Source organism: Haliotis rufescens, unplaced genomic scaffold, assembly GCF_023055435.1.
Source record: "Haliotis rufescens isolate VD_foot unplaced genomic scaffold, xgHalRufe1.0.p SCAF_41, whole genome shotgun sequence".
NCBI lineage: Eukaryota > Metazoa > Mollusca > Gastropoda > Lepetellida > Haliotidae > Haliotis > Haliotis rufescens.
In genome coordinates this window covers 3,927,417-3,947,150 of record NW_025964124.1, presented here as the reverse complement: position 1 = coordinate 3,947,150, position 19,734 = coordinate 3,927,417, and the positions used below count along the sequence as shown (strand labels likewise).

The 19,734-nt window shown below is 42.5% G+C and overlaps 2 protein-coding genes across 5 annotated transcripts in view; both read left to right on the top strand.

The window, feature by feature from the left end:
* Positions 1-19,734, top strand: part of LOC124124966 (ankyrin repeat and KH domain-containing protein mask-like) — a 239,630-nt gene that overhangs the window by 44,952 nt on the left and 174,944 nt on the right. The window lies entirely within an intron of this gene.
* LOC124124971 overlaps positions 8,972-19,734 on the top strand; it is a 35,123-nt gene continuing 24,360 nt past the window's right edge. The window contains exon 1 of the mRNA XM_046488261.2: positions 8,972-10,272. The gene's annotated coding sequence lies outside the window, so the exon portion shown is untranslated. The remainder of the gene's footprint in view (positions 10,273-19,734) is intronic.

The window sequence follows — 19,734 nt, the reverse complement described above, 5'->3', positions numbered from 1 at the left end:
AATAATTGCTGTGTTCAAACCCATATTTCATATATGGACGGTGTGCCCTTATATCTATATTTTCTCCGTGCACAGTTTCTTTATGTGGCTGGTATTTTTGTGACTTAATTCAAAAGAGTGTTGATGCTGCATTTAACGGCAAAAACGTCTCAACGCCAAAAAAACAAATACACAACACACATGCAGAAAATATAAATGACAATGAGAAACAAAATTGTAACAAAATAAATAAAAAATGAAAAAACAAGAAAGAAAGAATAGACTGGAATGAAAGAAAGCTGAATTTAAGATATTTGTAAGTAATTTGTGTTTGAAAAGGAAGCTTTGATTATGGCTGAAAGTGGAGAGGGTCAACAGCGGACGATAGTTTTGTTTTTTTATAGATTTTTTTCAAAGAATACGTGACTTGGAAAGCTTCTTGTAAAGCAACAAAGAACGCGCTGCGTGTGAAGACGGACGCAAGGTTTTAACTACTTGGGGATACAGACGAATACGATTGGTCGCTTTGTGGTGTTTAGGAAGCTGTCGCTAGGCGGAGTTTGTGTTTGAGGGGGGGGGGGGGGGGGGAGAGTGCCCTTTGGTGCCTCTAGGGTTTGGTGTTGACGTCTTGAGTGATGGATTGCAATGATGTGCCACGTGGAAGTACGTGGGCCATGGTTTTGTGCCATGTCGTCTTTGTATAGCCATGTGGGTCCGGGAAAGCGGAGTCGACAAATAGAATGGGTGGCGTTATGACAACTTCCGGGTCAATATTACTTGGGTCATCGGCCAAGAGAAAACATAAAAAAAGTTTTACAGTTGAGAGTGAATGAGAGTTCATCTTTGAATGTCTAGGGTTTCTGCTTAGTTTCCAACAATGTTGTATTCCTTTGCCTCAGGATTTGGAAAGCTGGCATTACCACATAGGTACCATTGGACAGCGGACCCTATTAATTTTCCTAGTTTTACCTCAACGTGTGACCAGTGAAGATTCAGGGGTAGCATAGAACTTCAGCAACCCATGCTTGTCGTAAAAGGCGCTTAATGGGATCGGGTGGTCAGGCTCGCTGACTTGGTTGATGCATGTCATCGATCCTAATTGCGTGGATCGATGCTCATGATATTAATCACTGGATTGTCTAGTCCAGACTCGGTTATTTACAGACCGCCGTCATATAGCTGGAATATTGCTGAGTGCGGCGTAAAACAACAAACCAAGCAACCAACCTCAACATGTTGGAAGGTTTAGACCAGACAATCCAGTGATTGATATCATGAGCCTCGATCCACGCAGTTTGGATCGATGGCATGCATCAGCCAAGTCAGCGAGCCTGACAACCCGATCCCGTTGGTCGCCTCTCACGACAAGCATTGTCGCCTTTTAGGGCAAGCATGGGTTGACCTATTCTCTACCGGATTTTCACAGGTCTGTATCCTAAATATCCTAAGTAAAACACAGTGATATGTTCGCGAAAGGAATAGGACATAGTAAATTTAATTGTTGCTAGGCTATGGGCGCAAATATACAAACTGTGGCTTGTCCATTCGTGACCACTGGTGTTGGGAAAAGACTTGCTGCAGAGTTTACTCTGTGGGATGATACAGTGAGTTGCGGATGTCTTCAAATCTCCTTGTGATTTTGCGACAGATAAAAGGGACACAATTCAGCCAGTGCATGAATGATCTACATGTTGTTGTCGGCGCTCTCCTTGTTTGAGCATTTGTTCAATAAAAAAGCACATGCACGATACTATTTGTGTAGGTATATGTCTATAGAAAGTAGTAAAACGTAGCCCAATGGACTTTGACGTCACAGACGTCTTGAAACTTATGACGTCAGAACTGGCGATGATGACGTCATACCACCTGTACTTGAACTCTGTGGCCTTGGTTCTTTGACAGCTGACAGTGACGCATTGTGTGGTCAAATTGTAGCTGGATTCGGCCAGAAAACTGATGAAATTCAGAGGAGGTTTTCTGCCCAATGCAACAACGTGTGTGACTAGATATGGAATTGAAGAAATGTCATAATTGAACTCCTAATTGACATGTAATATACCGCCACGGAATGCCTTTTTAAAAGAGTCACAGGAAGAAAACGTTGATAATTTAAACTATCTACAAAGTCACGTGACCGCAGCCATACTGCTACGAAGCACAGGAACTCGACATTCGTGACCAACTCCTGTTATTCCGAGACAAGCCGAATAGCAGGTTACTGAAAGGGGCGAGTGGTGACAAATGAGGAACTCGATATTGTGTTGGTCAGTAAATATAGATATATACCCCCCACTCAGGCCTGTTTGGCTCCATTCGTCACCACTCGCCCTTTTCCGGCTTGTCCCGGGATAACACGAGTTGGTCACGAATGGTTTGGCTCGGAAAACGAAGGCCTATGAGGCATAACAAGGGCATTTTCAAACTTATTGTTGGTTTCCTACTTTCACTGTGCAAAAAAGAAAGAAGGTTTTTTTCTGCGTTTACACTTCCCTTTTAAGTGAACTTGCCCTAGGATGTGACCAAATAGATTTGGTTGACGTGATGGATGTGTGTCATCATACCCGGCTTCATGGCTGACGATTGCTCACAATATCAATCAATGGTTTGTCTGGTCCAGACTTATTTATTTTCTTGCTGCCATCACATTGTTTAAATATTTGAGTGCAGTGTTAAACAACAAGCATTATACGTGTATCTCAGTCATAGTTCAGTAAGCATATTCTGGTATGAGAAATTATGGGGTAGACTGCAGTTTTTGGGTCCCCAAACTGGAACGAACGTTTTTATGTTTGCCTTCCTTGGTGTACTGATGAATCCGAGGACCGAAAACCTGGGAAAAGAATTTTTCCAAAAGTTTTATCTCCAACAGTAATTAGAACTCAACCTACATTTTTAACCAATCAGACGGTCGGATTTTCCTGACAAAATAGACACTAAAAGAACTCAAGGCTAAATGCCTCTACATGACACGCCCACACAGGCTTTCATTGGTCAAAGGAAAACGACAACAATGTTTTCATATGTTTATTGACATCCAACTCCACATGACTCGACTCCCGAACACGAATATGAGAGAAACAACAACCTAGGCCTGTTGATAATAAATGAACACAAAAAGTCATGTTTACTTTCTTTAAATGTCAATGGTTACCTTTTTCTCTCCCTTGCAAATAACCACACTTTTAACAAATTCGGGAATTGAGAGAACAATGCTCGAGGTATTTTCAACAGAGTTTTTAGCAGTGCATGGAGATTCGACCATCGATTTTGTTTTGTCGAAACTCCGGGACGTGTCAGTTTCGTTGTTTTTGTTGTTTGGCTGCAAGTTTTCAGTAGGACACGGGGGACCGAGCTTGTTGCTGATATCTTGTTATGCGTACAGGGCGCTATATTTACTGTTTATAATCCCAGTATGTGTGTCTCTTGAATATGCATGCTGTTTTGATGGAATGAAACTTCTGTTAATGAGTTCGACATTTTCGTGTTAATTTTGTTGATAAATAGTTATTATTTTATTAAATATTCCAGCAAAAACAGATGAGCTACCGATCTTTGTGTGTGTGGCAGTATATTTGTATATGTTATAGTGCAAACCATTTCAATACTTTTACTTAAATAGTGCAAACCATTTCAATACTTTTATTTTACATTTTATTTATCTAAATACCTAACTGGTTCAATATGTTTCCAAGTGCACCGAAATTCTATACCCTTTGTCTGATTAATATATTCAGCAAACATTCGGCGTTCCCCTCTTATCATAAGCCCCTCCGGGCAGGACCCTTAATCTCCAGCGCTATCTATACATAACACCTCCTAACGTGGCCGGATCTTACGTCTATACATACACGTGGGACAATGACCTTGCCACACGTTATGTAATACCTCGCTCTACAAAACCCGACTGACCTGCAAGACAGGTCGCTTTCAGTTAAAATAGGGAACAATCGATCGGATCCTATGGCACTGGACAATGGCACGCCACAAGGCAGCATTATAAGCCCAACCCTGTTTAATATCATGATCAATGATCTTTTTGACCATGTCAACTCTCCTACCCAAACTTCTAAGTTCGCTGATGACGGAGCAATATGGGTAAAGCACAGAGATATCTCACAAATCAGAAAAAAACTCCAGTCAGCCCTGGACGGAGTAGATCAATGGTGCAATAAATGGGGATTCACCCTTTCAAGTGAAAAAACTGTTGGAGTTCTATTCAAACGCCGGGGGAAAGATGCTATGATACCCCGTGTCTCCATAAAAGGCAAACCTATCAAATTCGAAAAATCTGCAATATTTCTTGGAGTTATCCTTGATCAACACCTCACTTGGCGCAAGCATATGGAATATGTGGAAAACAGATGTCAAAAAGACCTGAACGTATTACGGGCAATTTCAGGCACATCTTGGGGCACATCGAGGGACACTCAGCTGGACCTCTACAAAGCTCTTATCAGATCAAAAATTGACTATGGTTGTGAGGCTTTTCACTCAGCATCAAATACTGTCTTGAGGCGACTAGACAGAATACAATACAAAGCCCTAATACTGGCCACAGGCGCAGCGACAGGCACCTCACTAGAAGCACTACAAGTAGAAACGGGAGAACTCCCATTGAAACTAAGACGAGAGCAGGCAATATTATCGTTCTGGGGACGAACATCAAACCCTTTGGTTAAAAAGATATGGCAAGACAAAAACGCTCGAGATGAGGCCCTAGCTCGAAAAAATCCCTCACTAAAGCCATCTGGGATATTAGTACGTGAACTCATTCGAAGTCACAATTGCGATGACATTCAGCCTCCAGAAAGTCACTACAAAGGGTTACACCCTCCCTGGACTTTACAAACTCCCAAAGTTGACACTGCTTTAACATCAGAAGTCACTAAAAGAGAAAACCCAACCCTACTACGATCAGTAGCTATCACTAAAATTCAAACTACCTGGGACAGCTGGGCCCATATATACATTGATGGATCCAAGAATCCTATCAACAACAGTGCTGGTTACGGGATCCATATCCACAGCTCCAAACCCCAAGCACATTCAGTTCGCTTGCCCGATGGTCAGTCAGTATTCACGGCTGAATTGGAGGCAATTCATCATGCACTCAAACTCATACCGGAACTCCCGGAAGCAAAGGCAGTCGTCCTATCAGACTCGCTAAGTGCACTTCAGGCCATCAGTGGAAGAAACTCAAACTCCAGGCCAAACACAGTCAACAATATTCTATACGAATATACAAAACTATCGGACCAAGGGCAACAGGTGGAGCTGTGTTGGATCCCCTCTCACATAGATATTCATTGAAATGAAAAAGCAGACTCACTGGCGAAGCTAGCTCTAGACAAAGCGGATATACAGCCTATTCCCTTTAGTAAACTAGAGATAAAAAACAAAATCAAAGCCTCCATAGCAAAAAGATGGCAAACCCAATGGAACGCAAGTAAGATCGGCAGATGGCTATACAAAATTCAACCCAAGGTCCAACAAAAGCCAAACTCATACTCAAATGAAAGGAAAATTGAAACTGCTTTCTCACGCCTCAGACTTGGTCACAAAAAGCACTATGACAAGGTTTGTTCATCTTGCAATCAGGCTGAAACCATTGACCACCTGTTACTAGAATGTCAAGACCATGCCCCAGCCCGGGCTAGGTTAAAACAAGCATTGCAGTTAGATCCGCTATCTGTCATAGATCTCCTAAAGCCAAGAGATGCAATAGCGAAGGCCAAACTAACTCTATTTCTGAGAGATGGACAGCTGCTCGAACGTATATAAACAGAGCAGCCAAGGATAAAAATGAAATCATATCAATATAAGAAAATAGAAATCATATCAATGCAAAAACAGAAATTATGTGAACACCGAACTCACAATAGATATGTGAACCCTTCTCACACACAGGAGTCCCAAAGAGGGACAGGTCAGCCGAAATTGCCGAGGCAGAAGGCGACCTCTCAAACACCTAATGCAACAACAACATCAGTCAGAGAGACAGCCTGGAGACAGCCTGGAGACACCCAGAAGATCGTCTCGTGTAAGTGACAGAACGATTCTCCCACCAGGGAAGATTGGCCACTCGGTCCGCAGTGCGGTCTGTCACGTTATTATCAACATGTACCCTTTCGACTCATTTTAACCTGCATCAATAAATATGGCTGCTGTCGTCTAAACTTCACCGCCGAGTTTTGTCATCCGTCATCACCCTGAGCTACCATCCGAGGGCCGAAACCTACGCCCTTGGACAGATATATCTTAATAAAACTTATTATTAATCCTAGCACCTTTCCGTAACTCAAGCTTGTTTCCCATTTTCGCCATATTTTCTGAGTGAGTGAGTTCGGTTTTACGCCTCTTTAGCAATATTCCGGCAAAATCATTGCTGGGGACACCAGAAATGGGCTTCGCACATTGTACCCATGTGGGTTTGTTTCTTGGAAATATTCCAACTACGTGACGGCGGTCTGCAAATACTCGAGTCTGTACTACACCATCCAGTGATCGACATCATGAGCATCGATCTACGCAACTGGGATACAATGACGACACGTATCATCCAAGTCAGCGAGCCTGACCACCCGATCCCGTTTGTCGGCTCTTATGACAAGCACAGTCGCCTTTTAAGGCAAGCATGGGTTGATGAAGACCAATTCTAACGCGGGTCTTCACGGGTTGTACCCATGTGCGTCATCGAAGCCGGGCCTACGGCGCGAACGCTTTAACCACCCTCAAGGGTACCCCAACGCCCGACCCATGGGATTCGTGAAACTGGAACGTAGTGATTTACCCAGCAATTTGGCCTTTTTAAAATGAACTCACGCTATACATCTTAAGGGACCGACCATATTAATTTCGTTGGAGGGATTTTGTTTGGAGGCTAGGTATTTCTTCATTCTTCAGATACTGATGCAAAACAAAACATTTTTATTTAATTAACACTAGGAGCCTCAATATTTAAGCTTGATAATTATGGGTTATTTTAATTGTTTTGGCAGACAATATCGTTTTTACCCAAAAGTCTGAAGCATAATTATTCCAATTTCCACACTGGGTCCTCCAGAAACACGGTTTCAAAGTGTGAGCGCTTGCTGTGCCACGTAGTTGCTACACCGCTGTGTTGCATTCCAAATATATAATGAGGAACAAAGGGAACTGTACATCTCTGTGGATTTTATCATATCTTTGATTTTCATTTAAAAATATCTTAAGTTAGCGATATCATACCCAAAAAAATATTCTGGCTTTTTGTCAGCACTCACACAATACCCCAACATGGTTTTATTTTTTGTAAATATCATTTGATTTAGAACTTCTAAAAATTATAAGAATTCATTCACATAATACACAACTGTTGATGGGTATCTAAGATATCTTACCTTGAAAATCAATAAATGTGCTCTTTTCGGCATAAATTTATAACATTTCAAACACGTTAGGGGTCATGTGGTTGCAAGTTTATTTCCAACCCCAGTCTGCATTGAACCAATATATTTTTACAGATATTACCCAGCCACAGATAACATTTCACAAACTGTTGCAGGAATGAGTGATGGTTAAATAGACATAATCAAATTTAACAAGTTGTTTAAATTTTCAATTACATAAAAACAACAACTCGGTATTTTTTCTTTTGAGCCTCAGTTAATATCTGTTTTGCTCGTGTGGCACTTTATACATATTGTTCATAATTCTTTAATATTTTTTATTCATAATCGTCATAATGATAAAACTGCATTAAATTGTTAAGGCGCTTGGCAACTCATGCTCGACTATCCACTGTATTATATCTCCATTCCGTTGTGATGAATACCACTAACAATTACCATTTATTATTTAAAAAGCATGTGCGAAGTTTGGAACTCACAAAATCCAAGCCTATTACGAAGAGGGGCGTCAAAATCGGTTCTACATTGTGAATCCATGTGGTGAACTGGTGTGACGAGTCAACGCTTTAACCTCGCTAGACAAACCCCACCGCCAATGGCTTTGTTGGTTAACATTATTCATATAAACCAATGTCAAATCAGGTTGTATATTTCAAGCAGGTGTTCACCAGAATAGTGACATGATGGCATGGTTACGAGTTTAGCCAATCGGGAAACACTTCCGTTGCACGAGTTTTTCATGCGCGTAAACGAGACTCCATGGATCGAACCAGACGACGCTAACTTTATCAAGTGTACCGGTGCATGTTAAATTAATTTCAACAAGCTGTTTAGAATTCATTTAAAATCGAGATTACAATGGGCAATTTCTTATGTTTATATTATTCACACGCAACGGTGAACGCTGCTTTTTTGGGTGTATATCATGTGCATTATGAAGACTTTCCTGCCCTGCCGTATGTTTTCACTCCGGAGAGGACGTTGAACAAAACGACAAGGTAAGTGCAGCAATATGTAATTAAACAATCTGTTGATGAACTTATAATTATGTAAAAGTGTAACAATTCAAAGATGATGTTATGTTATGTTCGATACAGGCCAGGCCCATGGGAGCGTTTTGCTGTCATTGTGTGTGTGTGTGTGTGTGTGTGTGTGTGTGTGTGTGTCTCTCTCTGTGTGTGTGTGTGTGTGTGTGTGTGTGTGTGTGTGTGTGTGTGGAATGGGGATGGGGTGGGGGCGGGGTGGGGGCGGGGTGGGGGGTGGGAGGCATTGTCCCATGTCGTCAATGAATTTAAAGCATATTATGAAATGTGAGCATACAGCATGTACATAGAAACTACTTTTTCTAAATTTTGTTTGGCACCAAATACTCTGTATGTATGCAGATGTTGGCCAATGTGTGGAGGCGTTGGACAATAGTCCTTGTGAAAATTTGTTGAAAATAATAATTTGGTGTGTGTGTGTGCGTGCGTGTGTGCGTGCGTGCGTGCGTGCGTGCGTGTGTGTGTGTGTGCGTGTGTGCGTGCGTGCGTGCGTGCGTGTTTGAGCGGGGGCGGCGCAACGGGGTGGGGGTGTCAAGGGGGAGCGCACTTTTTAACTCAGTTGCCCTGTATTCTGGCATACTGGTGCGCTCCTCATTGAAGCCGCCCACGGCCGTGCTCCGCGCCTGCATCACGAGGTATGTATTTATGTATATGTGTCTATGGATGGATGTATATGTGCGGTGTATGTTTAGTATGAGTACGCGCCTCTGTGTGGCTGAAAAGTAGCTTCACGTAGGTATGTGTCCGTGTGCTACATTTTGTATTCTGTTTCAACTGAATAGTTTTATTATTGAAAGGTTTATTGTGTCTCGTAGGCCATATTTGGCCGGATAATATATTTCACTGTTTTGTATATTTCCTGTCACGAAGTGTATATAACATGTGACACATTAATAAACAATATTCTCTCTCTCTCTTCTCTGTCACTATCACTTTCGATGACAATCCGGCGTCTTTTGACTGGGACCGGGCTTGGAGGTCTAACGAGATTAACTGTTATGTTTCCACCAGTAATGTTGCCAGCAAACATAGTGTTGACACCACCAGAAACATTTATTATTTGAGACCGCAGACTGTTGTCTACTGTCGATTTGGACATAACGCGAGGGGCCGCTCTGGATGACGGGAGTTTCATCAACAAGCTGGGATGTCACAGTGTGGGATGGAGTGTTTCGTGAAATGATGTTGGATAATTGCTTGTGCTGGTCAGGATTAATATGGCAGTAATTGTTCACGGAATGGATCTTTTGTGGCCTGTTATCTGCATTATTTGATTTGGCGGAACGTTCTTGTCATTCAACTTTTGCACAAGGAGTTTGCGCGCAGAATGATTTGTGAGTCGTTTCGATGTTTGGAGACTGGCGGCATCGCACATGTTTTTCATGAGAGAGAGGAAAGTTTGTTTTTCCCAATACGATAGCGGATAAAACCACTGATCGCCAGGTTTAGGCATACCTAAAGTGTGTGTGCCGATGTAAAAGGGATCGTCATCTCGACAGAAGTCAAGTGGACGCGTGGAGGCATACAACTTATACACCTGCACAGGGCACCGGGAGGGATCAGCAACATTAGCCCACATTTTGGGCCTAACGTCGCGCCAATCACGAGGATTATATTCTCACCGGACCTATTCTTTTCTTGTCTCATGGAAAGTTCAAGATATTCGTGATCGTCTCCATCAACATGCAATTTGATGTCCCCCCAACACATGTTGTAGTGATCATTGACACCTCTTAACCCGAAATGGATTGTGTTGTAGAGCCATAGACAGTATATTATGCTCATTGGATTACTGATTCCAATGGATCCGGACTGCCACAGGGACTCGATCTCTTCATCTCCAATCGGGTCGGCTCTCCTTGGTAAGTTGCCACGCCCTTCTTTCTTTAGTTCAATTTTTCTCCCCTTGATACTTCCCGTGATCGTGAAAATCTAAAGATAGCCATACCCCCTTCGTTTTAGTGATCTCTCGATGCTGCTCTGAAAACCAGTGAGACTGTTTGGTTCATAATTTTCCCCATTTGTTTTTCGAACACTAATGAAAAACTTGCAGAGAAGTGTGTCTAGTTCGTTTGGGGGGATTTCGTGCATTTGGCTAAATTCATTTTGGACTTTTAGAAAGTTATCGAACAGTTTCAAATCGTACAAAGTTTTCTTGGCTGTGTTTTTGTTTTGATTGTCTGGGATCACACCATCGATAATGCCGTCCTCAACAACCACAAATCTTCCTTGGGCATCTTTCGGCTTTGTGTTCGTCGTCTGCTTCGCCGTGCTCGACGATGACGTTTTCCTTTATACAGTTTTTGTACGGTTGAATATATATAATACCGTGGCACTATTTTGTGCATCACCATGAATTTATACCATGAATTTGTGCATATCATATATATCGTGACACGTAAATAAATCTCTCAATATTATTTCACTTATATAGCGACGTGCATGCACGTTTGTGTGCGTGTGTATGTGTGTGTCTGTGTGTGTCTGTGTGTATGGATATACCTGCGTGTGTGTACTTGTACTAGTCCGGACTAATGCCGATTTTATAGTGCTAGCCCAATGAGATACCATGTCGCAGTTTAACATAGTTACCCCCACTCAGCCAAAGCATTCTGACTCCGAGCCTTGTTTAAGGCCCTTAATGCCGATCGCCAGGCAGGATAAATTTTAAGTTCCATCTTTTAACGTATTTTGGTATGACGCGGCCGGTGATTGAACCCCCCAACTTTCCGCTCTCCTTGCAAACGCTCTACCACTAGACCACGGGGGCCTATCGCTTCAAAGATAGAATATATTCTTTATTTCTTCCGTATGAACGAATATTACAATATGTAGAGATAATATCGATCCCGATGCGAAATGGAGAAATGTTGTTTGGGCAATTGGTTTGTTTGGAGTTCTGTTTTGTCAAGTATTAATCCAAAATGTTTGCTGTATATTTTGATGAAATTTGAAATTGCCGTGAATATTGCCGATTCATTAAATGTTCTGAAGAGTAAAGCTAGATTGTGTATTATTTTTATGTAGAGCCCGAACAGAAGTTTGTTAGTGATCATGATATAAAGATCAGTTGTCAAGGTCCTCGGTTGTTTTGCAGTTTGTACATTGATCATTATAGTGTTTAGTTGCAGAGTTTAGCTTCAGTTGTGACATATGATTCCACTTCCGAGTTAGTTTTTTTAATGTATTAGTTCCATTAGACGCGCCACCCCCTGTTAAAATGAGTTGTACTTTTAATGTTTTAGCTCAAGTTGGGATCCATCGAGATCTCTCAGACGATGCAGATACAGACATTATGGTTTTAAATTTTATGGTTATTGAAATGAGTTTGCAGGGCTCGTAAATACCACTCGTCCGCTCGTATTGACCAGTGGTAGCATGTGCAGGGGGAGAAAGAAGTGATCAAACGCTCGTCCTACCGGGCGAGTAAATATTTCAGTCTTACAATTCATCTCTAATCAAATTCAATAAAAGATTGTATTTTCTTTAGTGTAGTGCGCAAGTTATGTTTAAGAAATTTTTCGAGCCCTGAGTTGGCATTTTAATGTGTGGGTACCCCTTGAGGAGCCCCATTTCTTATTATAATGAGTCTATCCTTTTTAGCTCCTGCTAAGACGCTTTACTTTCTGTAAAAATGAGTTGGTCTCTAATTTTTCATTACCAGTTGTGACACGCCACTAAATATGCTGACTTGGTCTCAAACGTTCCAGCTCCTATTGTGATGCGCTACTTTACATAATCAGTTGGTCTCTAATGTTTAAGCTCCATTTGTGACATCTGTTATTATGTGGTGTTCTCTCATGTTTTAGCTCTAGTTTAAATATCTCCAGTCGCAATGCGTTGTTCTCTAATATTTTAGCTCCAGCTGAGATGCGCCACCTCCTAGTTTAATCTGATGCTCTCTAATGTTTCAGATCAAGTTGAGATGCGCCAAATCCTATAATTATTATTTGTTGGTCGTTTAATGTTTGAGCTCCAGTTGAGACGCGCAACTTCCTTCTATAATGAGTTTTTTTATGATTCATATCTAGTTGGATACGCCTCACTTAGACGAAGCAGATTATGTTTCCTGACAGAATCATTCTTTCAATATTATGGTTTAAACTCGGCGCTACTTTAACTCCATATAGTTTCTGTAGTCACACTGACCTCGACTGAATGTAAACATGTCCTTCTACAATTGTAGGTTATACCCAGACGACCAAGGTGCCTGGACATGGATTCCACATTGCAACTGTCCGTGGTCACGTGGGCTCATTTCTGAGAAAGCCATGCTATGCTGGACTTTCTCTGTGAAGAATGTGGTCAGTAGATATAGGGGTGTATTTTGCTGCTCCGAGTGTTCCGAGTAGTAGGGAAAGTATAACCTTCCGTATTCATGGTGAAGTGTAAGAATGAGTTGCGGGTGCTGTCCACACCCAATGATACCCCAGTTACCGTAGAAAGGCAGTTGTAGTGTCGGCTGAGGTCGTCTGGAAGTCTGATCTCTTTTGCACTTGTATTGAGAGTTAATATAAAGCTCTCAGCTTCTGGTTGAGATGCGCCACTTCTATAAGGAGTTGGTCTTTAAATGCTTCAGATCCCGATGAGATGCGCCACTTCTATAAGGAGTTAGTCATTTAATGTTTCAGGTCCCGATGAGATGCGCCACTTCTATAAGGAGTTAGTCATTTAATGTTTCAGGTCCCGATGAGATGCGCCACTTCTATAAGGAGTTGGTCTTTAAATGTTTCAGATCCCGTTGAGAAGCGCCACTTATATAAGAAGTTAGTCTTTAAATGTTTCAGATCCCGTTGAGAAGCGCCACTTATATAAGAAGTTAGTCTTTAAATGTTTCAGATCCTGATGAGACGCGCCACTTCTAATAGGAGTTGGTCTTTAATGTTTCAGATGCAGTTGAGACACGCCACTTATATAAGGAGTTGGTCTTTAAATGTTTCAGATCCCGTTAAGACGCGCCACTTCTAAAAGGAGTTGGTCTTTAATGTTTCAGATCCCGTTGAGACGTGCCACTTCTAATAGGAGTTGGTATTTAATGTTTCAAGTCCCGATGAAATGCGCCACTTCTATAAGGAGTTGGTCTTTAATGTTTCAGGTCCCGATGAGATGCGCCACTTCTATAAGGAGTTGGTCTTTAAATGTTTCAGATCCCGTTGAGAAGCGCCACTTATATAAGAAGTTAGTCTTTAAATGTTTCAGATCCCGTTGAGAAGCGCCACTTATATAAGAAGTTAGTCTTTAAATGTTTCAGATCCTGATGAGACGCGCCACTTCTAATAGGAGTTGGTCTTTAATGTTTCAGATGCAGTTGAGACACGCCACTTATATAAGGAGTTGGTCTTTAAATGTTTCAGATCCCGTTAAGACGCGCCACTTCTAAAAGGAGTTGGTCTTTAATGTTTCAGATCCCGTTGAGCCGTGCCACTTCTAATAGGAGTTGGTCTTTAATGTTTCAGATGCAGTTGAGACACGCCACTTATATAAGGAGTTGGTCTTTAAATGTTTCAGATCCCGTTAAGACGCGCCACTTCTATAAGAAGTTAGTCTTTAAATGTTTCAGATCCCGTTGAGACGCGCCATTTATTTAAGGAGTTGGTCTTTAATTATTTCAGATACCCGTTTAGACGCACCGCTTATATAAGAAGTTAGTCTTTAAATGTTTCAGATCCCGTTGAGACGCGCCATTTATTTAAGGAGTTGGTCTTTAATTATTTCAGATACCCGTTGAGACGCGCCGCTTATATAAGAAGTTAGTCTTTAAATGTTTCAGATCCCATTGAGACGCGCCATTTATTTAAGGAGTTGGTCTTTAATTATTTCAGATACCCGTTGAGACGCGCCGCTTATATAAGGAGTTAGTCTTTAAATGTTTCAGATCCCGTTGAGACGCGCCATTTATTTAAGGAGTTAGTCTTTAAATGTTTCAGATCCTGATGAGACGCGCCACTTCTAATAGGAGTTGGTCTTTAAATGTTTCAGATCCCGTTAAGACGCGCCATTTATTTAAGGAGTTGGTCTTTAATTATTTCAGATACCCGTTGAGACGCGCCGCTTATATAAGGAGTTAGTCTTTAAATGTTTCAGATCCCGTTGAGACGCGCCATTTATTTAAGGAGTTAGTCTTTAAATGTTTCAGATGCAGTTGAGACACGCCACTTATATAAGGAGTTGGTCTTTAAATGTTTCAGATCCCGTTAAGACGCGCCACTTCTATAAGAAGTTAGTCTTTAAATGTTTCAGATCCCGTTGAGACGCGCCATTTATTTAAGGAGTTGGTCTTTAATTATTTCAGATACCCGTTTAGACGCACCGCTTATATAAGAAGTTAGTCTTTAAATGTTTCAGATCCCGTTGAGACGCGCCATTTATTTAAGGAGTTGGTCTTTAATTATTTCAGATACCCGTTGAGACGCGCCGCTTATATAAGAAGTTAGTCTTTAAATGTTTCAGATCCCATTGAGACGCGCCATTTATTTAAGGAGTTGGTCTTTAATTATTTCAGATACCCGTTGAGACGCGCCGCTTATATAAGGAGTTAGTCTTTAAATGTTTCAGATCCCGTTGAGACGCGCCGCTTATATAAGAAGTTAGTCTTTAAATGTTTCAGATCCCATTGAGACGCGCCATTTATTTAAGGAGTTGGTCTTTAATTATTTCAGATACCCGTTGAGACGCGCCACTTATATAAGGAGTTGGTCTTTAAATGTTTCAGATCCCGTTAAGACGCGCCACTTCTATAAGAAGTTAGTCTTTAAATGTTTCAGATCCCGTTGAGACGCGCCATTTATTTAAGGAGTTGGTCTTTAATTATTTCAGATACCCGTTTAGACGCACCGCTTATATAAGAAGTTAGTCTTTAAATGTTTCAGATCCCGTTGAGACGCGCCATTTATTTAAGGAGTTGGTCTTTAATTATTTCAGATACCCGTTGAGACGCGCCGCTTATATAAGAAGTTAGTCTTTAAATGTTTCAGATCCCGTTGAGACGCGCCATTTATTTAAGGAGTTGGTCTTTAATTATTTCAGATACCCGTTGAGACGCGCCGCTTATATAAGAAGTTAGTCTTTAAATGTTTCAGATCCCGTTGAGACGCGCCATTTATTTAAGGAGTTGGTCTTTAATTATTTCAGATACCCGTTGAGACACGCCGCTTATATAAGAAGTTCCATAAAACGTGTGATGTATTCATGTTCTTCCAACTTCTAAATGCCTTTCTTCAAAGACTTTAAAACCCTTTTAATTTTTGTCGTTCTGTTTTAGTCATGTTCTGCACATTATTTAGATTTGGCATGTCCGCTGGCCAGGCTGTGTTAAATAATACATAATGCATATAAACTATGTATTCACAAAAGTATGTCATGGAAGAAACTATTTTGAAAGTGATCTCACATTCTTAGTTTAATAATATAATCATTTCTTTTCAGTTTAGAATTTATTATATACTTCAGTGTGAAAGACTGAGTTTTCTGAAGTTGAGTAAAGATATATTTTCATCGCAGGGAACATAACCCTTGTTATCACACGGCTTTCTTTTACAGTAAAAACCAAAACTACGTCTGCGTTGTCTGTAAACAAACATGGCTGATCATTGGACATCTGTTTAACTCATTGGATACCTCGCTAAAGCTCGGAACTTAAAACATTAATTTCACTCGTGAAATATTTTCCGTAATAACTCGTACCTCGTGGGTTCTTCTATAAATATTACACTTCAGTCAACATAGCTTTTGCTATTCCACTATATGTTACTTTTGTTAACAAACAATTCAGCATCAACAGTGTTTCACTGCTTCAAATATATATTCACTGATGCAAAAACATCGACGCTACTTTCTCCTATTGAACTGGATATCCCGTTCGAACTTGGCGACGTACAGCTAGGCATCCTCACACTAACAATGAACATGACCAATATCAATACTAGTATATGTTCACGTTCCTGGGGACCCGTGAAGATCCGGGTAGAACTGGTCTTCAGCAACCCATGCTTGCCGTAAAAGGCGACTATGCTTCTCGTAAGAGGCGACTAACGGGATCGGGTGGTCAGGCTCGCTGACTTGGTTGATGCATGTCATCGTATCCCAGTTGCGTGTATCGATGCTCATGATGTCAATCACTGGATTGTCTGGTCCAGATTCGATCATTTACAGACCGCCGTCATATGGCTGTAATATCGCTGAGTGCGGCGTAAAACAAAAATAAACAAACGTTCCTGGGTCACCCATCCATCCACTACCCCGGCAATCATATCCGTCGCTTTTGCAGAAGACGTAGCGTTTTCACATTGCAATAGCTATCCTTTGTATGTATTTTTTGCGAAGTTACAGTGGATATTTAACAACCATCAGGGTCTCAAGAGTTGTCGCCCTTGGTATGTGTAGTATTTTAAGTGCATACACCACATTCTATATTACTTATTGCACAGAGAGTTATATGATGTCAGGAATATTATGCCAATTTTGTGTACATCTTGAACATGAGAATTAACTATTATAACCCGCGTTCCATGTGATGCTAGAGTAGGCAGCCATCATCTCGGGTGATACACATCAGGTACTGGGTAGCTTGGTGATACACATCAGGTACTGGGTAGTCGGGTGATACACATCAGGTACTGGGTAGTTGTGTGATACACATCAGGTACTGGGTAGTCGGGTGATTCACATCAGGTACTGGGTAGTTGTGTGATACACATCAGGTACTGGGTAGTTGTGTGATACACATCAGGTACTTGGTAGTCGGGTGATGGACATCAGGTACTGGGTAGTCGGGTAATACACATCCGGTACTGGGTAGTCGGGTGATACACATCAGGTACTGGGTAGTTGTGTGATACACATCAGGTACTGGGTAGTCGGGTGATTCACATTAGGTACTGGGTAGTCGGGTGATACACATCAGGTACTGGGTAGTTGTGTGATACACATCAGGTACTGGGTAGTCGGTTGATACACATCAGGTATTGGGTAGTCGGGTGATGGACATGAGGTACTGGGTAGTCGGGTGATGGACATGAGGTACTGGGCAGTCGGGTGATACACATCAGGTACTGGGTAGTTGTGTGATACACATCAGGTACTGGGTAGTTGTGTGATACACATCCGGTACTGGGTAGTTGTGTGATACACATCAGGTACTGGGTAGTCGGGTGATGGGCATCAGGTACTGGGTAGTCGGGTGATGGACATCAGGTACTGGGTAGTCGGGTGATACACATCAGGTATTGGGTAGTCGGGTGATACACACCAGGTACTGGGTAGTCGGGTGATACACATCAGGTATTGGGTAGTCGGGTGATACACACCAGGTACTGGGTAGTCGGGTGATACGCATCAGGTATTGGGTAGTCGGGTGATACACACCAGGTACTGGGTAGTCGGGGGATACACATCAGGTACTGGGTAGTCGGGTGATGGACATCAGGTACTGGGTAGTCGGTTGATACACATCAGGTACTGGGTAGTCGGGGGAAACACATCAGGTACTAGGAAGTCGGGTGATACACATCAGGCACTGGGTAGTCGGATGATACACACCAGGTACTGGGTAGTCGGGTGATACGCATCAGGTACTGGGTAGTCGGGTGATGCACATCAGGTACTGGGTAGTTGCCTGATACGCATCAGGTACTAGGTAGTCGGTTAATACACATCAGGTACTGGGTAGTTGCCTGATACGCATCAGGTACTGGGTAGTCATGTGATATACATCAGGTACTGGGTAGTTGTGTGATACACATCAGGTACTGGGTAGTCGGGTGATTCACATCAGGTACTGGGTAGTCGGGTGATACACATCAGGTACTGGGTAGTTGTGTGATACACATCAGGTACTTGGTAGTCGGGTGATGGACATCAGGTACTGGGTAGTCGGGTAATACACATCCGGTACTGGGTAGTCGGGTGATACACATCAGGTACTGGGTAGTTGTGTGATACACATCAGGTACTGGGTAGTCGGGTGATTCACATTAGGTACTGGGTAGTCGGGTGATACACATCAGGTACTGGGTAGTTGTGTGATACACATCAGGTACTGGGTAGTCGGTTGATACACATCAGGTATTGGGTAGTCGGGTGATGGACATGAGGTACTGGGTAGTCGGGTGATGGACATCAGGTACTGGGCAGTCGGGTGATACACATCAGGTACTGGGTAGTTGTGTGATACACATCAGGTACTGGGTAGTTGTGTGATACACATCCGGTACTGAGTAGTTGTGTGATACACATCAGGTACTGGGTAGTCGGGTGATGGACATCAGGTACTGGGTAGTCGGGTGACGGACATCAGGTACTGGGTAGTCGGGTGATACACATCAGGTATTGGGTAGTCGGGTGATACACACCAGGTACTGGGTAGTCGGGGGAAACACATCAGGTACTAGGAAGTCGGGTGATACACATCAGGTACTAGGTAGTCTGGTGATACACATCAGGCACTGGGTAGTCGGATGATACACACCAGGTACTGGGTAGTCGGGTGATACGCATCAGGTACTGGGTAGTCGGGTGATGCACATCAGGTACTGGGTAGTTGCCTGATACGCATCAGGTACTAGGTAGTCGGTTGATACAGATCAGGTACTGGGTAGTTGCCTGATACGAATCAGGTACTGGGTAGTCGGGTGATACACATCAGGTACTGGGTATTCGGTTGATACACATCAGGTACTGGGTAGTCGGTTGATACACATCATGTACTGGGTAGTCGGTTGATACACATCAGGTACTGGGTAGTTGCCTGATACGCATCAGGTACTGGGTAGTCGGGTGATACACATCAGGTACTGGGTAGTCGGGTGATACACATCAGGTACTGGGTAGTTGCCTGATACGCATCAGGTACTGTGTAGTCGAGTGATGCACATCAGGTACTGGGTAGTTGCCTGATACGCATCAGGTATTGGGTAGTCGGATGATACACATCAGGTACTGGGTAGTCGGGTGATACACATCAGGTACTGGGTAGTCGGGTGATACACATCAGGTACTGGGTAGTCGGGTGATACACATCAGGTACTGGGTAGTCGGGTGATGCACATCAGGTACTGGGTAGTTGCCTGATACGAATCAGGTACTGGGTAGTCGGGTGATACACATCAGGTACTGGGTAGTCGGTTGATACACATGAGGTACTGGGTAGTCGGTTGATACACATCATGTACTGGGTAGTCGGTTGATACACATCAGGTACTGGGTAGTTGCCTGATACGCATCAGGTACTGGGTAGTCGGGTGATACACATCAGGTACTGGGTAGTCGGGTGATACACATCAGGTACTTGGTAGTTGCCTGATACGCATCAGGTACTGGGTAGTCGA